Below are 17,260 nucleotides of genomic sequence, written 5' to 3'. Positions count from 1 at the left end.
CCAGATATTCTATATATAAATTTTTATAGTAAAGTAAGCTAGAGGAAAGAAAATGTTATTAATAAAATCATAAGGGAGAGGAAATATAGTACCATATTATATTGAAAAAAAAAAAAAAGCCGTATAGGCAGACCCACACAATTCAAACCCGTGTTGTCCAAGGGTCAACTGTATTTTATTTTAAACTCTGGCCATGACCTACACAGAATGAGGATACTATACATCCAAATATTTTGCTTCATCTCTTTCTTCTCCAAAAAGTGAAATTGGCCACATCTGTTACACTGCTCTCAACCACTTCAAGCTGGAGAAGAACATGACCTTTCCTTCTTTAAAAAGAAAACAAGAGAAGTGCATAATATTCCTCCTCATCTGTTTACCAATTAACCATAATGGTGAGTCATCATTTTTTTCTTGTGAATAGCAGAATTACTAATGTTTAAACACAAACTATGTCTGTTTTTAATCAGGAATCTTGAACTCTTTGTCAGAATATTTTCAGATATATATTTTTATCATTGCTATGGCCAGGCTACAGAGGTTAGAATATATATTGTAGCCATGTAGCTATCCATTTTTTAAATATTAGATTTGAAATTCCACTTGAGCAGATGCCAAACACTAAAAGAGATTGATTATATGCATGACTATCCTAAGCCATATACAGAAACTTACCTATCTGCAAATTACAGAGAGGATGAGCTCAATTAGGGAGGAAATTATGATTTCACTTTTTCAGTGAATTAAGTCATTTTTAAAAAGAGTTCAAGAACATTACACATAAGGAGTCAATAAAGAAAATTGTTTTTTTTTTCATTCAAAAAGTATTTGTTAAAGAATGGGCATAAATATAAGACAGTATATTAAGCATTAGCTGAATGCCTAAGAAAGACAAAGATGGTTAAATCTCAGATTTTTAAAATCATCAAGCAACTGTAAAGATCCAGATAGTTCTCAATGAGTATCATTATGTGAAAGACCCTTCAGAAAAAACAAGGTTATTGACAGGTTTTCACTGAAATTTCTTGGTGCTTTCCTACTCTAGCACTATTTGTGAGCTGAAATTGGAGCCCAGAAAGAGACGAACATCCCCTGTCCCCAAAATCATTTTGATCCTCAAAATGTAACCATTTTAATGAGTAATAGTCAGTCACAGAAAAAAAAAAAAAGAAGAAGAAAATGGCATTTTTTCACAAAATTCAAAGAAGACCTAACCTAACCAATCTACTTCCTGCCTCCTTCTCTCTGGATCTATGATAATGCTGGTAGATCTTGCTTCCAAGCATCTGAGTTCATTGTGGTTTGAAGATGACCCCCAAAATGGGAGATTGTCCATCCACATTTCCAAGAGTTCCAAGAGAGAAGTGTAACCAAAGAAGTGTTCCACACAGAAAAATGACCACTTGATGTGGAAGGTCCCCTAAATTCTTAGTCTAAAGTCTCTGTAATCTATCACTGTAGCCTATTTATGCCCTTGAAGCTGGAATTATAAGTGGGGATGTGGACATTCGTTGAATTCCCCCAAGAGGTTATATGTATGTGTATACATTTAGGAAGCTTATAGTCTAAGAGTAGTTTGTGGCTGTCAAATAAGGCTATACTTTAGACTCTATAAATAAAAATGTATCCCAGACCCCACTCCAGACATCCTTTTTTTTTTTTTTACAACACTCCTAGGTGATTTATAATATTGCTTTCTTTGCTATAGATAGTCATTCGATTGTCTTTAGTAAACAATTGCCTTTAGTAAACTACAATGACAGTCACCATTCAAGGAGTATAGAGAATTATCTTTACTACCTGGCTTATATTCAAAAGTCAGATGGATGAGTTGTCTTAATCAAGGAATATGTTTACAACACTAGGGGCTAGAGTAAAGTCAGAGCATCCCTTCAGAAGTGGAGAAAGAGTTTACTAGCACAAACCAAGCAAAGAAGCCAGCCCTTAGGTACAGGGTTAAGGTTCAGAACAAGAAATTAATACTGAACAGGTCTTTTAAAGATTATTCAGGTAGGGGTACAGAAGGCAGCAAAAAACAATACAATTCACTAATTCAAAAACTATACTGAGCATAATTTAAGCTTTCACTCATAATTAACGTCCTCTGAATTCTCAGTATGAGCATCAATTCTTACAGGTGTGGCAAAGTGGTAGTAAAATTTAAGGGTGGTGAAATAAAAAATACATTTCCATTACCCAACCTGTCTCTTCCCATGACAGATACATGTAATATAAGCCTACATATAACAGAAAACCTAGAGATCTGCATATCTGTGGATGAGAGTACGTGTGAGAGAGTATACAGTTGACTCATAATTCTATATATTTTTACTCTCTAACATTGAAAGGAGAAAGGAATTTCTGAAATATAATTTAAACATTTTATATATATATATATATAAAATAGAGCATATATGTAATATAGTGTACACACACACACACACGTATACACTGCCTGTTTAGAGAATTTTAGACAATGCTTTTGAGGTACCAGAGTAAATCTATAAGTTTGTTGGGTGTAACGGCACTTCAGGGAAGAAAATACAGCTTACAGAGGGGAAATTTCTTAAACATTTGATGTTACTGTAAATGATTCTACGGCATGCTGCTAAATGAAAAAAATCCTAGTATCTTTTGACTCAAATTTAAGTGACAAAATGTTAGGAGCATTATGGGCCTGTGTATAAATGCATGTGATGATTTTTAATAGGAAAAATATTAGTTCACGAAGTTCATCCAGAAAGAAAGTCGACAATGAGAAAATACTCCAGCAATGATTCAAAACTGGAGCAAGTTCACAGATGTTTGGTCTCTGATAAGAATGAGGTGCCAGTTATAATTTGCCTGTGGTGACCTTTTAAAATAATGTCAAGTCCCAAAGAACTACCACCATCTGGATGGTTGCTGGCTGTATGATGTGGATCTAAATTAGGCATAGAAAGTAAACCAGGATTATCTTAAACAATGACAAACTGATCTTAATTTGTAATAGGCCTTTGTTGGCTTCCTGATTTAGTCCATTACTCCCTCTGTGTCGTTTCTAATTTCCTGGGTAATAATAAGCATCAGCCTTTACAGTTACTCTCATGACAAGCCTATTACACAAAGTATATGAATGGGCCACTGTCTCTTTTCCACTCCCTTCTAGATAGAGGTGCTCACCAGTAGAATACGACACAGGATGTGTGACAGGTAATCACATGATTAATTGTCTACACCTGATTCTAGCAAAGTTATTGAGAGAAACAATGAGTCCATACTCTATCTGGGAACTCTTTCAAGCATGTAGGCTCAAAATAACTCTTTTACATATAACAAATTCTAACCCACAATGCAAAAGCTTTTCCCAAATCTTCTGCTGGCATTCCACAAAGGATGAACTAGCTAGATAATTTTTGGCTCTGTTATTAATTACTATTTACTAATTACTATTTACTTAATTTATTTAAAATAGCTATGAACAAACTTACACCATATTTCCAAACCATTAAAACATAATTGCATTTCACAATTGACTAAATCTAGAAGATAAAAAAAATAATGAGGGATAATATCAAGCTATGGTAGGCTTAAGAATGGCCCCCAAATTTGTCGACATTTGACCCCCTGGAACCTGAAAACATGTTACCTTATATAGCAAAAGAGATTTTGTAGATATGATTCAGTAAGGAATAGTGAGATGAGGAGATTATTCTGGATTATCAGGACAGCCAATGCAATCACAAGTATCTATAAGTGGGAGGCAGAGATCCACCTGCCAAAGGAGGTGATGTGACAACAGAAGTAGATATGGGGGCTATCGGGCTTCAGCAGCCTCTACAAGTTGGAAGATCACAGAACAGATTCTTTCCTAGAGCTTCCGGAAGGAACCAGGTCAGCTGATTCCTTGATTTTAGCTAAGAAAGACCCATTCTGGACTTCTGACCCTCAGAATTGTTATAAAATAAATGTGTGTTATTTTAAACTACTGATGTAGCAGTGATTTATTAGAACAGTTGTATGACATGAATATAGATTTTGACAGCCAGGAAGGGTGCTGCTGTAAAAATACCCAAAAATGTGAAAGTGGTTTTGGAATTGGGTAATGGGCATAGGATGGAAAAATTATAAGAAGCATGATAGAAAAAATATCTCCCTGGGGCAGAGAGAGAGAGAGAGTTTAGAGGGAGAATCCTAAGCAGGCTCCATGCCCGGTGTGGAGCCATCACAGGGCTCGATGCCATGACCCTGAGATCATGACTCTGAGCCAAAATCAAGAGTTGGACACAACCGGCTGAGCCAACCAGGTACCATGTCCCTTATTTCTTGAACAGTATGTTGCACTTACTAGGCTGTCAAGAAATGTGTTGATTAAACAAATTTTTTTTTTTTTAGATTTTTATTCATTCATTTGACAGAGAGAGATCACAAGTAGGCAGACAGGCAGGCAGAGAGAAAGAAGGGGGGAAGCAGACTCCCCACTGAGCAGAGAGCCCAATGCGGGGCTCGATCCCAGGACCCTGAGATCATGACCTGAGCCAAAGGCAGAGGCTTAACCCACTGAGCCACCCAGGTGTCCCTAAACAAATAATTTTTGAAAGTATTTCAAAATGAGGGCATTTGGGTGGTCCAGTTGGTTGAGCGTTTTGCTCAAGACATGTTCCCAGGGTCCTGGGATGGAGCCCCACATCAGACTCCCTGCTCAGTGGGGAGTTTGCTTCTCCCTCTCCCTCTGCCCCTCCCCTCCACTTCTGCTCTCTCTCTCTATCTTAAATAAATAAAATCTTTTTAAAAAAGCATTTCAAAATGAAATTTTTAAAAATGTAAACTGACTTAAGGAGACTGTTACAGAAATAGAGATATTAATGACTCTGCTAAAGAGAGCTCAGAAGGAAGTGAGGGGCACAATAAAGCCTATTTTAAAGAATTCTTAAAATGTCATAAACAGACTGCTGATAGAAATATGGAGGGTGAAGGTGCTGCTTGTGAGATCTTGTAAGGAAAAGAGGCAGAACATATCCTCAGAACTGGAGGAAAAGGTATCTTTCTAATATTATAGAGTGACAGAAAACTTGGCAAAACTGTATTCTATAGATACGTAGAAAACAGAACTTAAAAGTGATGAACTTGGGAATTTAGCTGAGGAAATTTCCAAGGAATGTGTTGGAGGTGCAGCCGGGTTTATTCTTGCTAATTATAGTGAAATGCAAGTGGAGAGAGATAGGTTGAGATAATGACTATCAAGCAAAGAAGACCTAGGATTAATGACTGGGAGAATTCTTAGCCTATCCTGATTCCTCAAAAATGCTGCACTGGACTTGCCGTCAGGAAGCATGCTCTGGAGAGAAAGCCAATTTTGTAGTTGATAACCTTCTGCTATTGCCTCTGAAGGATCAAAAAGCAAATTGTTCTGTGACACAAAGGGGCTTTGAAGATAGTAAGTGTGTGACTCATGGATCCCTTCAGTCATCTTAGCAGTAACTACCTTCTGATTTCGAAAGATTCTTGTTTACCTCATATGCAAAATACATTCACTTCATCCAAGGTCTTTCAATTTCTCAACCCATTACATCAATTCAAGTTCTGACTTCCATATAAGCCTTACCAGCTGAAAATTCCCAAAATTTTCCCCAAAATTCCCAGACCTCATCATCTAAATTAAGGATGAGGGGCAGTCTAGAAATAATTCACCCTGGGCAAAAATCCTCTCCACTTGTGGACCTGTGGGACCATTTTGGACACATGACCTTCAGAACCGTAAGAGAATAAATATGTCTTGTTTTAAGGTACTAACTTTGTGTTAATATTTGTTATAGCAACAATTAAAAAAAATAATAATCCAGCTTTAAAACTTTAAAAAAACTTTAGTGCTTGTGGTTGGTAACCTCTCCAAGCAATAAATAATATTTCAATGGAAACTTGTCAAAAAAGTTATCAACATTTTCTAGGAGATTTTTTTTTTTTCTGACAACAAAGTGGAAAATTTATAGGTTAGTAGGAAGTCAGTAAAGACATCCTGTCTAACATGATATATTTTCACCCCTGTTTGAATGAGAATTAAGATATTCTTTTAACTCTAACCTCACTAAATTCCCTTAGGTCAGCAGCCTTTGGCAAGTTAACTTCTCTGCAGCTCAGATTGCAAATGTATAAAGGAAGGAAAATAATACCTAATTTATAGGATAACTATGGGGGTTAAAGGACAATGGTTGTAAATTCTAAAGTAATGGCAATCTTAATCTTTATTATTTTCACCTTATTTGATTATTTTACTATTATTTTAATATCTGTTTAAATCCCTGTTGACCAAGGAAGGAAAAAAAGAAAATTTTAATTTTACTTAGGGATTTATTTTTTAAGTGTCTAGAATTACAAATTATAAAATCAAAGGTTTTTTTTTTGCTTTGTTCAAAATTGCTTCAAATTTTAATAAATAAAATACATTCAAAGTGAATTTTAATTTGTGTGTGAACTGAGAACAATTAAGAATAGACTATCAGGTATTCCTTATTTTTAAGGAAATCTGGTTTACAACAAATTAGACTTACAGAACAGATTAGGAATTTAGTATTTATTTGAAAGAAATCACCTAACAACTTCTTTGAATAACAACCAAAAGGAAAGACTTATACATATAAAATGTCTACAATACATTTAAAAAAAAAAAATAGGCTGGAAGCACAGGACATTCTCCAGAAAAAAACCAAATTTTTTTCCATAGGTACGTATTTCTTTTAGCTTTAGAACAAAATCCCTCCATACACACAAGGGCTTATTTTTAGCTCATTATGAATATTCACGAGAATGCATGCTATTAATAATCTTGGAATTGTTTGCTTTTATACTTGTGAGTTTTCTTTACAGATAAATTTCAAAATCAAGAACTCTTTTCATGCATTTCCTGTCTTAATTAGGAAAAATGTATTTTAAGATAAAATGATGTTATCAGTTTAGTTTCAATTAAAAACAAATATATTAAATAGGATAGCACATATAAGGTACCTATTCAAATTCCTAATATACGATAGGTATTTAAAAAATAGAGCTAGAATAAAATAAAAAATTATAACTACGTGGCATTATTATATTATCACTATTATAATCAATTTAGAAAAAGCCAAAGTGTTACACGCACATCTTCACATAAATTCACACAGGGTAAGACTCACATCTATGCAAACACACTTTGTAAGAGTGTGTTTATAAAGAATGACTTTATAATCCAGTCAGAGAAACTGATAAAGTTTTGAGGGAACAACTTAATTGTTTTATGTGATATTTTAATTTAACCAAACATATTTGGTTTTCTTTTTAAGCTAAACAGTGTTTTTAAATTAATTAGTTATTTATTTATTTTTAAAGATTTTTGTTAATTTATTTGACAGACAGAGATCACAAATAGGCAGAGAGGCAGGCAGAGAGAGAGAGAGGAAGGGAAGCAGGCTCCCTGCTGAGCAGACAACCCAATGCGGGGTTTGATCCCAGGACCTTGGGATCATGACCTGAGCCAAAGGCAGAGGCTTTAACCCACTGAGCCACCCAAGCACCCCAGTTTCTTTTTTAATTGTTATTTAGGTACTTATGATACATACAAAACTGAAAAAAAATTACAATTATGTTTTCTTTTCTCTGATAGCATAGGAGTCTTTCTCCTTCCCACCTTTTTGATGGGCTAAGTAATATGTACATATTATCATTATATAATGTCCACTTAGATACTGAACTTGAATTGACACTGAGATTTAGCACTATTAGAATCAGAATCAGAAATAATCAGAACAGAAATCAGACCATAAAATGAGAATGCAAAAATAAAATCAGCATCGGATTCCAAAATCGGAAATGATCAGAATAACACAATAACACTAGAAATCATATGTGTCTAACTTTATTAGCCTAATCTTGCTATTAAATATTGCTAGATTAGTTCTTAAACTTAGAATAGAACTAAAAGTACAAACACTGTTTTAAAGGATTATAAACTTGGGTGTTCTTTCTTACATTTTCATTAATTACATATAATTTCATCACTCCTATATCTTAAGTAATTTTGATATTAATATACCAAAATGTCCTATATTTAGTCTCACTATGCCCTTCTTTTTATTCATGTTTATAGTAGAACATCTGTTTGGTTGACATTTTAAAAGTGTCTGTACTGAAATAAGGCTAACAAATGTTATTTGACACCTCATATAACTAAAAGTAATAAATCTAAAAATGTGCAACAATAAGACAAGGTGATATTTACATCATTAAAAAAAACTACATAAGTGCTATAAACATAATTCATCTTTAAACATCTTTATGTGACAAAGAAATACATTCAGCCAATCATAGTGCTTAGATATAAAAATGATCCATTTTTAATGTACATACCAAAAAGTAACTCTAGAAGAAAGCATATCTTATGGTATGAAATAAGAATATGGCCAATAAATAAGAGTTAATGGTATATGTAGAAAAAAAGAAACAGTTTAAATTCTAGCTTTCTGTAAAGAGAAGTAATGCAAATACAATCGAAAGCAATGTCATACATATTTTCAATGTGTATTTGCCTATTTACACATATAAAGAATTCTTACATAATGACACACATTTTTGCTGCATTGTTTGTTTGTCAACCCATTTTCATATGCATTTAACTTTGACCTTATAGTCACACTTTAAGGTAGACAAGCAGACATTTGAGCCGCATTTTATAGTGTACATAACTGAGACTTGGAGTGCTTGAGTTGCGAACTATTCCATTGCAGACACGTGGAAGCTGTAACTTGAATTCAGTTGTTTTTCAAGCCGAATTCTGAAAGTCTTGAGTTTGGGATGATTATTAACAGATATTAGAATCCATATATACAAATTGTGAAGAGGAAACAACCCATTTCCTGAAAGAACTAGCTTTCCGGGGTTCTCTGAAGGAATGATGATGATGAATAAGGTTTGAGCTCAAAGGTCAGCCAAGTCAATATTCTCTTCTCTGCCAAAGTGTGAAACAACTGAGAAGACAAAAAGATTATAAAGATGGGAACCAAAATGTTATTTTATTGCTACTAAACTTGGAATGGTAGAATGTGGCCTTGGACAAATGATGAGGATAGACTTTCTACTATTGATCCCGGAAAATCAGAAAGACATAACCTCCCACTCACTCACAGCCCTGGACCACCATGAGTCTTTCTGGGCGGCAGAGCCTTTGCTTTTAGGTTGACCCCTTAACCAAGAGCCTCAGACTTCTGTAGGCAAGCAGACCCCACAAAAGAGAGATGGGGCTAAGTTTCTCATGCCCAGTTTGTTCCAGTACTTGCAATTAGGTGGATGAGGAGATAAAGAGGGGTAGGAGTGTTAATATAGTGGAGCTTGCCCTACGTGAAAGAAATCCTAAAAACAGGTGTGAAATAGTCATTTAGAGAAGAAATATAAGTGAATCTATTTAGATTTTCCAAAAGATTTTTTTAAAAAATTAGTGTCAATATTTTGCACAAAGGTATACAAAGAATTGGTTAATGAAAGGATATACTATCCAGATAAATGATTTTATTTAAATGAGACATTATGGCATCCCCCTCCCACCACTTATGTTAGACCTGCGGTCCCCATTGGGCAATTTAAAAAATTATCCATAAAAGTGGGGCATACCTGATTTTTCCTGCAATCTCTTAAACTGATGTAAGGAAGGAAGTGTGCAGCTTATTAAAACAACTTTCATTAGATGGTATTATCTTCCAACTAGAGCTAGATTTAAGTGGGCTCCTCCCTCCTCCTTCTAGCAGAAGGAAAGTTACACCGAGTTTATTTACCTTAACCCACAGTTTTAAATTTCTAGTACAGTATTAACTCTTATACCTCAGTCACTCCCACTTTACCCCCAGACTAGATTTTTAACTATAAACCAAATTCTGCATTTCTTTATCCCTATAATGGGGTAGCACAGATTTTTGGCCCCTGACACCAACTTTTGCTGGAGTTATGACTAGAGATAGTCAAATTCCTTGATCACTATCCATGTCATTTTGGATGAACTTGTGGTGTCAGGAGCCTTGTTTTTTCTTGTGTCACTTCTTACTGGGTATCATTCCAGTTCTTTGCCAACCTGTTCTAAGTATGTCTTTGCCTTGAGGACAAGTTGCATGATGTCACAAGAAGCATATAACAAAATTGAAAATGCATTTGGGAACTGTTCAGCACTTCCAAATTTTGTAATGTTAAATTCACATAAATTGCAGTGACAGGCTATGTTTTTGTGTTCATAGGGAAATCAACAAGTGCAAGTAAATTTAGAAAAATAAAAAGTTACAGTTGGGGGGTGGGAAGTTGAATGGGGGGAATAATGCACATTCTTCTTTTTTTTTCTTCTGCCACAAAGAAAAACTCTGATAGTTATTGGACTAATCCACCACTACTCAGAGTGTGGTCTGTACACCAGCAATATTACCTGGGGACTTCCTAGAAAGAGAATTTCAGACCCCACCTCAGACCTACTTATTTAGCATCTGTATTTTAACAAGACCTAATATGGATAAAGCACTCTATTATTCCATGAATACAACTGTTCAAAGAGCACTTGGAGCCCAAAGCATGTTGGGATTTCTTTTTTTCTTCTTTTTTTTTTTTTTCCTTAAGATATCTCTGAGAAATCAGATAGAAATGATTGCCTTGTCTTTGTTCAAAACAATGGAGAAGCCACACCTGGAAAATTCCCTTGATCCACCTCAAGAAATAATGGAGTTGAGGAACATCTGGAGAACTAGAAACTGAAATTACCGAAGGGAAAAGGAGGCTGTCACATGTGGAAAGACTAAAGACTCATTCAGCCCGCAAACATGAAAGATGAAGCAACAGTGATCAAAGTTTACAAAACCATGAAAGGCACGGAGAGCATGTTCACTGATATTAGTGTCAAGGAGCTGCCTCTGCTGGAGAAATATGTCCGTCCTCTACCCCGGCAAATGTAGATTAAGTGTCTGCTACTCAGGCAGCCAAGCAGCTGTTAGTCGTTACCACGTTTACTTCCAAGCCAGGTTTTGTCCGGACTGAGTCTCAACTAAGTGAGGGGAATGTGAAAATGGTGGAGGCCAAGACAGTGCGTTGGCTCTGTGTCAAAATTCTTCTTTGCTTCATGCCCCTCCCCAATTACCTTTCTTTTTCACCCTCCGAAGAGGGTCTCTCCAATTATTTTTGCTGCCTGCCAGTAGTTTCACATTATTTAACTGAACTTCACACACTCTACTCCTTTGCTCACAGGTGTGGATGCTCTCTTGATCTGATCTCTGGCGGACCGGACTGCTGCTTTGACATGCCAGCTGATCAGCTTCCCAAATTCCTTCAGGCCACCTTAGCTCTTGTTGGTGGGTGATTTAGGGTTTTTAGATGGCACTCCTTGGACCTTAAAGTGGTGACTTCAATCAAAAAATGGCAAGTACCTTTTTACGAAGATGGCGCCAAAAGCTAAGAAGGAAGCCCCTGCCCCTCCCAAAGCCAAAGCCAAAGCCAAAGCAAAGGCTTTGAAGGCCAAGAAAGCGGTGCTGAAAGGAGTCCACAGTCACAAAAAAAAGATCCGCACATCACCTACGTTCTGACGACCCAAGACTCTGCGTCTCCGAAGGCAGCCCAAATACCCTCGAAAGAGCGCCCCCAGGAGAAACAAGCTTGATCACTATGCCATCATCAAGTTCCCCCTGACTACTGAGTCAGCCATGAAGAAAATAGAAGACAACAACACACTTGTGTTCATTGTGGATGTCAAGGCCAACAAGCACCAGATCAAACAGGCTGTGAAGAAGCTCTATGACATTGATGTAGCCAAGGTCAACACCTTAATCAGGCATGATGGAGAGAAGAAGGCATACGTTCGGCTGGCCCCTGACTATGATGCTTTGGATGTTGCCAACAAAATTGGGATCATCTAAACTGAGTCCAGCTGGCTAAATCTAAATACAGTTTTTTCATGATAAAAAAAAAAATGGCAAGTATTTCTCTATATAATATTGAAACTATCCTGTAAATGGTAAACTACTGAGCTATTAATAGGTTCAAGAAGGTTTGATATTAAAATCATTAAATCCGTGGGTATCTACAAATCCATGAAATTATTAAAATCTATGGGGATATTTCGAGGAAGAAAGAAGACTTCAGTATTCCTGGTCACAATGGTGGAGGATCTTTCATAAAACACCCCTAAGTGGGTGGAGGCAGAGCACTGAGGAAATGGAATGGACTTCTACCCACTGTGACGTCTTTTGTTTTCAGTTATAAATTAATAACATTATTTGGTTCTGAATTCTCATTATGGCTGAGGAGAGTGAGGGACAAATAGAAATCTCTGGAAATATTTAATATACTTTTGTTGTTGCTGTTCTCAGTTATTTCCAAACACACAAGACACAACTTTTAACTTTTCATATACTCTATATTTATACATAATATCCCTTAATTATGTTTACTTAAAAACCCAATCCCTTCTCTTTTCCATTATATGGAAATGAATGGATAAAATGTACAGAAATATGAAATATTTCAATTTATGGAACTGAACTTGTGGATTGGGAAAAAAACTTAGTTAAAAAAAGTTTTTTTAAGAAAAGGGAGAGAATAGTGATAATTAAAAAAGACTAATTGGCATCTCCTGAGTATAACTGTGTGAGAGTACTCATGCTTTAAAATATAACCTATATATGTCCTATAATCTCAGTTTCTAGCCAATATCTGTAAGACCAGAAAAAATATACTAGATGTCATTACACTTCCAGTTTTAAAGTGATTCCTATGTCATCTATGCAAAACTTGTTTCCTGCTTGTTTCTGCCAACATTACCCCCATCACCTACCTCCAGCTTCTAGGTAGGAGGCAAGAGTGACAGCGACTTGAGGAAAATTTCCCTGGAGGGACTGGTCAGTGTGGAGTAGGGAGGGCTTCCTTTCTTCTCCAGCTAAGTAAGGATGGCTTCTTGGGGTCCGCTGGAGAGCACCGTGTATGTTGCCAGGACTTTGACAGACAAACAGTCTAGTTCCTGTCTCCCGTGAAAAATCTAGAGGAGGAGAATGCATGACCTTTACCCCACAGCAAGTTTCTCAGGCTGAAGGAAATCCCAGCTGGTTGAGAAAAGAATTCATTGGTAAAGTTTAGAGTTTTAGTATGATATTGGGCTAAATTTTGAATACTAGGAAGAGAGAAAATCTATTGTCACTTCAAATTATCTGGAAAAGTGTTGGGCCAAGAATGGCTTTCACATGGGAGAAGGAAACAAGAAGGGAATGGGATTGCAGTCACTGTTTTCCCTCTGAGCCCAGTATATGTGACTAACCAGATTCCACACACAGTCTCTCTAATCCAGGTAATGTGATGGAGAGTGAGATGGAAAAGGAAAGAAACCTTGGTTCTTTTCTCTGCCAGATTAAAGAATTTTAGGACAGCAAAATAAAAGTAAAGCCAGGTTTTATTAAAGTACACTCCAAGGGAGGAGCAGGCCAATCAAGAGAGACAATGGCCGCAGAAACTCCAGGGTGTGGGCTTATATCAATTTTTTTTCTTTTGCCTGTGTCCTAGGGTCCCAACATTTGAGTGACAGTCCTGGATTATATAATAATTATCCAGCTACACATGTCCTTTCCCAGAATGTCTTCCAAATGCCTATATGGGGTAGGAACCTGGAACATTACTTCCATTCTAGAGACATGGTTATAATAAGAACGAGTGACAGGTTTCTGCACAATAAACCTAATTCTTCTGCAAGGATGTCACTACATCCCTGTAGTGTAGAATGGGGTGGTCCCTGGGCGGTCCTTGCTTGGGGCTTTCATCAGAATGTCTAAGGTCCATCTTCTATCACTCAAGCCAAACTTCCTGCCTAACAGTAACATTAAATTTCTGTCCATAGTCACATAGGCAGCAACTGTTGTTTTTTTATTTTATTTTATTTTATTTTATTTTATTTTATTTTGTAAATCATATGCTCTTTTTAATAAATCACATTGTGAATGAATTTACTGTAAATCCATACACCTATCTTTTGGCCCAATGTCTCACTATTCACCCAAATAAACTTCTAGTCCAATAATAATCACCAACATTTACAAACTTGCTTTGTTTCTTACTCTATTATCTTTACTTTAAATATGACCTTTTGTATTTCCTGCCTATTTTAATTCCACCACATTTATTAAATACACAAGTCAGCTGAATTTAATCTCTGCTTTAAATTGGTTCAGTTTTTGAGTAATGTGTATGCCAGCCATTGGGGAAGGAATATAAGATGATTGATATAGCACCATTGATTTAAGAAGCTAATGGATCTGGTAGGAAAGACATACATACAAGACAACATTTGATAACTGTACAACAGAAGTAAAGAGTTTTGGAAGGTCAGAGGAAAGTGCCACTACTTCTGACTAGAGCAAGCATTCTCAAAAGGGGCATTTGGGGGCTGGGGAGCAAAAATACTTATCCTTTTTATATATAAAGCAGAGATAAACATATAGTAAATGAACATATGCAATCTATCTGTGGTGTTCAATATTTATAGGAAGGACAATTAGGAAAAATGTCTTAAAGGCTCTTGGATGGTTGAGGGAGGTACAAAAACAGAAAGAACTTTGAGAAACACTAGACTAGAGGAGTTGATGAGGACAATCCAGGGAATTTTTGTTAGGTTTTTATTTTGAACTAATTTAAACATTAAAAGAAATAAAAGCATTCCAAAGGTATCTATACATTCCTCACCCAACATTTTCTCTGACTTCTTCCAGGATTTTTTTCTCTAACTTTAATTTTCTGTAGTTGGAAAATAATATGCCATGGTGTATTTTGGTGGTTGGGTTGAGGGGGGGTGGCATTTATCCTGTTTGTTGTTCTCTGAACTTTTTGGATCTGTGGTTTGGAGTCTGACATTAATTTGGGGGAAATTCTCATTCATTGTTTCAAATATTTCTTCTGTTCTTTTCTGTCTTTGTTCTCCTGGTACTCCCACTATGCATGGGCTATATCTGCTGTCATCATCCCACAGCCCTTGGATTTTTTTTTTTTCTTTCAGTTTTTGTTCTCTCTGCTTTTTAGCTTTTGAAGTTTCTATTCAAATATCCTCAAGGTCAAGAATATTTCCTCATCCATGCCCAGTCTACTAGGTGGCCCAGCTAGGTGGCGCATCAAAGGCATTCTTCCTTCCTATCAGTGTTTTTTTATCTCTAGCATTTTCTCCTGGTTCTTGCTTAGAATTTCCACTGCTCTATTTGCATTGGTCATCTCTCTTACAGGCTGTCTACTTTATCCATGAGAGCCCTCACCATGTTAATATAGTTGTTCTAAATACCTCGTTGGATAATTCCTATGTCCCTGACATGTCTGGCTCTAATCCTTGCTCTCTTCAAATTGTGCTTTTTGCCTTTTAGTATACTTTGTAATTTTTTTTTTTTTTTGACAGTTGGATATGCTGCAATGAGCAAAAGGAACTGCTGTGAACAGGACTTTAGTAATGTGGTATTGAGATGTGAGGGGAGGGCAAGTGTTCTATAGTCCTATGAATAGAACTTGGTCTTTTACAGAGCCTATACCTCTAGATTGTGAATTTCACATATGTTTCTCAGTTTGTTTGTTTGTTTGTTTGTTTGTTTTTTCTCCCCCCACCCTTAGGTGGGGGCTTGGTTGGAGTGACAGTCCAGCATCTAACTTCTCTCCTGATTTGGGGCCTCTCCACTGCATGCCGTATCTATATGATACAATACCTCTTTGCACACTACAGAAGTCAACAGGAAAGATGCCTCTCTTGCTTGCTGCTGATGGCATCCTACAGCAGTAACAGCAGCTTCCTGACCCAATTGTTCTTGCTAAAATATAGTTATTTCTAGAAGATCCCTTCCAACTGACCTGTCCCCACATACATTTCTCAAATCTAGTTTGCCAGCCTCTCATTAAGCCTGTCACTATATTCTATTCTCATTGCTGAAAAACCAGGACTGGTTTCTGAGCCTGGAGTCACAAAGCCTGACTGATACAATGTATCACTCCCTCAGGTTTTTCTGCAAGAGGAATGATGCCATCATCTCTCTGCATTAGGATTTTCACTCTGACCAGTTTGTAGTAAGCGGATGAAAAAAGTAGGAGTAGAGATAGTAAGAAGAAATATATTATGGTTAGTTTTGACATGACAGTACATTATGAGCTTGAACTAACACAGTGGAAAAAACGGACAAAAGCTTGATGTGATCATGAAGATATAATCAGTAATTGATATGACTCGGTGATTACAAGGGTCAGAGGAAAGTGTGAAAGAGAAAAAAGAAGCTAGTTGATTAGTCGATGACTCTTGAGATAGGATGTGTAGTATATTGATTGTACTCCAGGAGAACAATATTGTGAGCCAGAATATGAGACATATGGTAGTGTTTCGGTACCAAAAGTGAGAATTTGAGGATAAATAATTAGATCCCTTCTGGAAATGCTGTATTTAAAGTACCAGTGAAACGTTTCTTAATATCCTGACCACTTATTCTGTGCTTACTTCTTATGTAATTACTAGTCCACAGATCTTATTAACCCATAGCATAGTACCTTCAATAGTGAAGATATAAAATATCTGTGTTAATTCAATATAGTATTATAAGATTTAAAGTAATTAGTTCAAAAATTGTGTATATCTATAGAGAGAATTAGCTAAACAAAACAATCCTAAGCAGATTTTCCATAAACTTTACCTTATTAGAAATATTTTATAACTATAAATGTTAGAACATATCTCAGTATACTTCAAAATATTCATAAAATATAATGCAAACTCTAATATATATAATAATTAAAGGAAAACATACTAATAGGCAAAAACACAAATAATTATTTACCGTTTTTAAACATTTGGTTTACTCTTCTTTTTAAAAATTATACACTTAATGGGCACTCGGATGGCTCAGCCAGGTAAGCCACTAACTCTTGATTCCAGCTCAGATCATGGTCTCAGGGTCATGAGATTGAGCCCTGCACTGGGTTCTGTGCTGGGCATGGAGCCTGCTTAAGATTCTCTCTCTCCCTCTCCATCTGCACTCCCCCACCCCAACAAAATAAATAAATAAATAAAAATTATACAGTTATGCTTGCTCATAATAAGATGTAAACTTGATTCATCTGAGCTACATCTCTCCTTTTTGCTGTACTTCCCTCTCACCCCCACACTCCCCTACCCAATGATGAGGACATTAATGAACAGCAAAATAATTGGGAAGTAAATCAACTAAAATAATATATTTACCAAAGTAATGAAAAACTCACATTAGTAATGTTACTACCCTAGAGGAAAATC

General features: G+C 36.2%; 1 pseudogene; it reads left to right on the top strand.

The window, feature by feature from the left end:
• Window positions 1–11,411: 11,411 nt before the first annotated feature.
• LOC116879611 lies at window positions 11,412–11,885 on the top strand (annotated as a pseudogene).
• The last annotated feature ends 5,375 nt before the right edge of the window (window positions 11,886–17,260 follow it).

Source organism: Lontra canadensis, unplaced genomic scaffold (assembly GCF_010015895.1).
Source record: "Lontra canadensis isolate GAN:19392208 unplaced genomic scaffold, GSC_riverotter_1.0 scaffold62, whole genome shotgun sequence".
Lineage (NCBI taxonomy): Eukaryota > Metazoa > Chordata > Mammalia > Carnivora > Mustelidae > Lontra > Lontra canadensis.
This window is presented reverse-complemented; position numbering and strand designations above follow the sequence as displayed.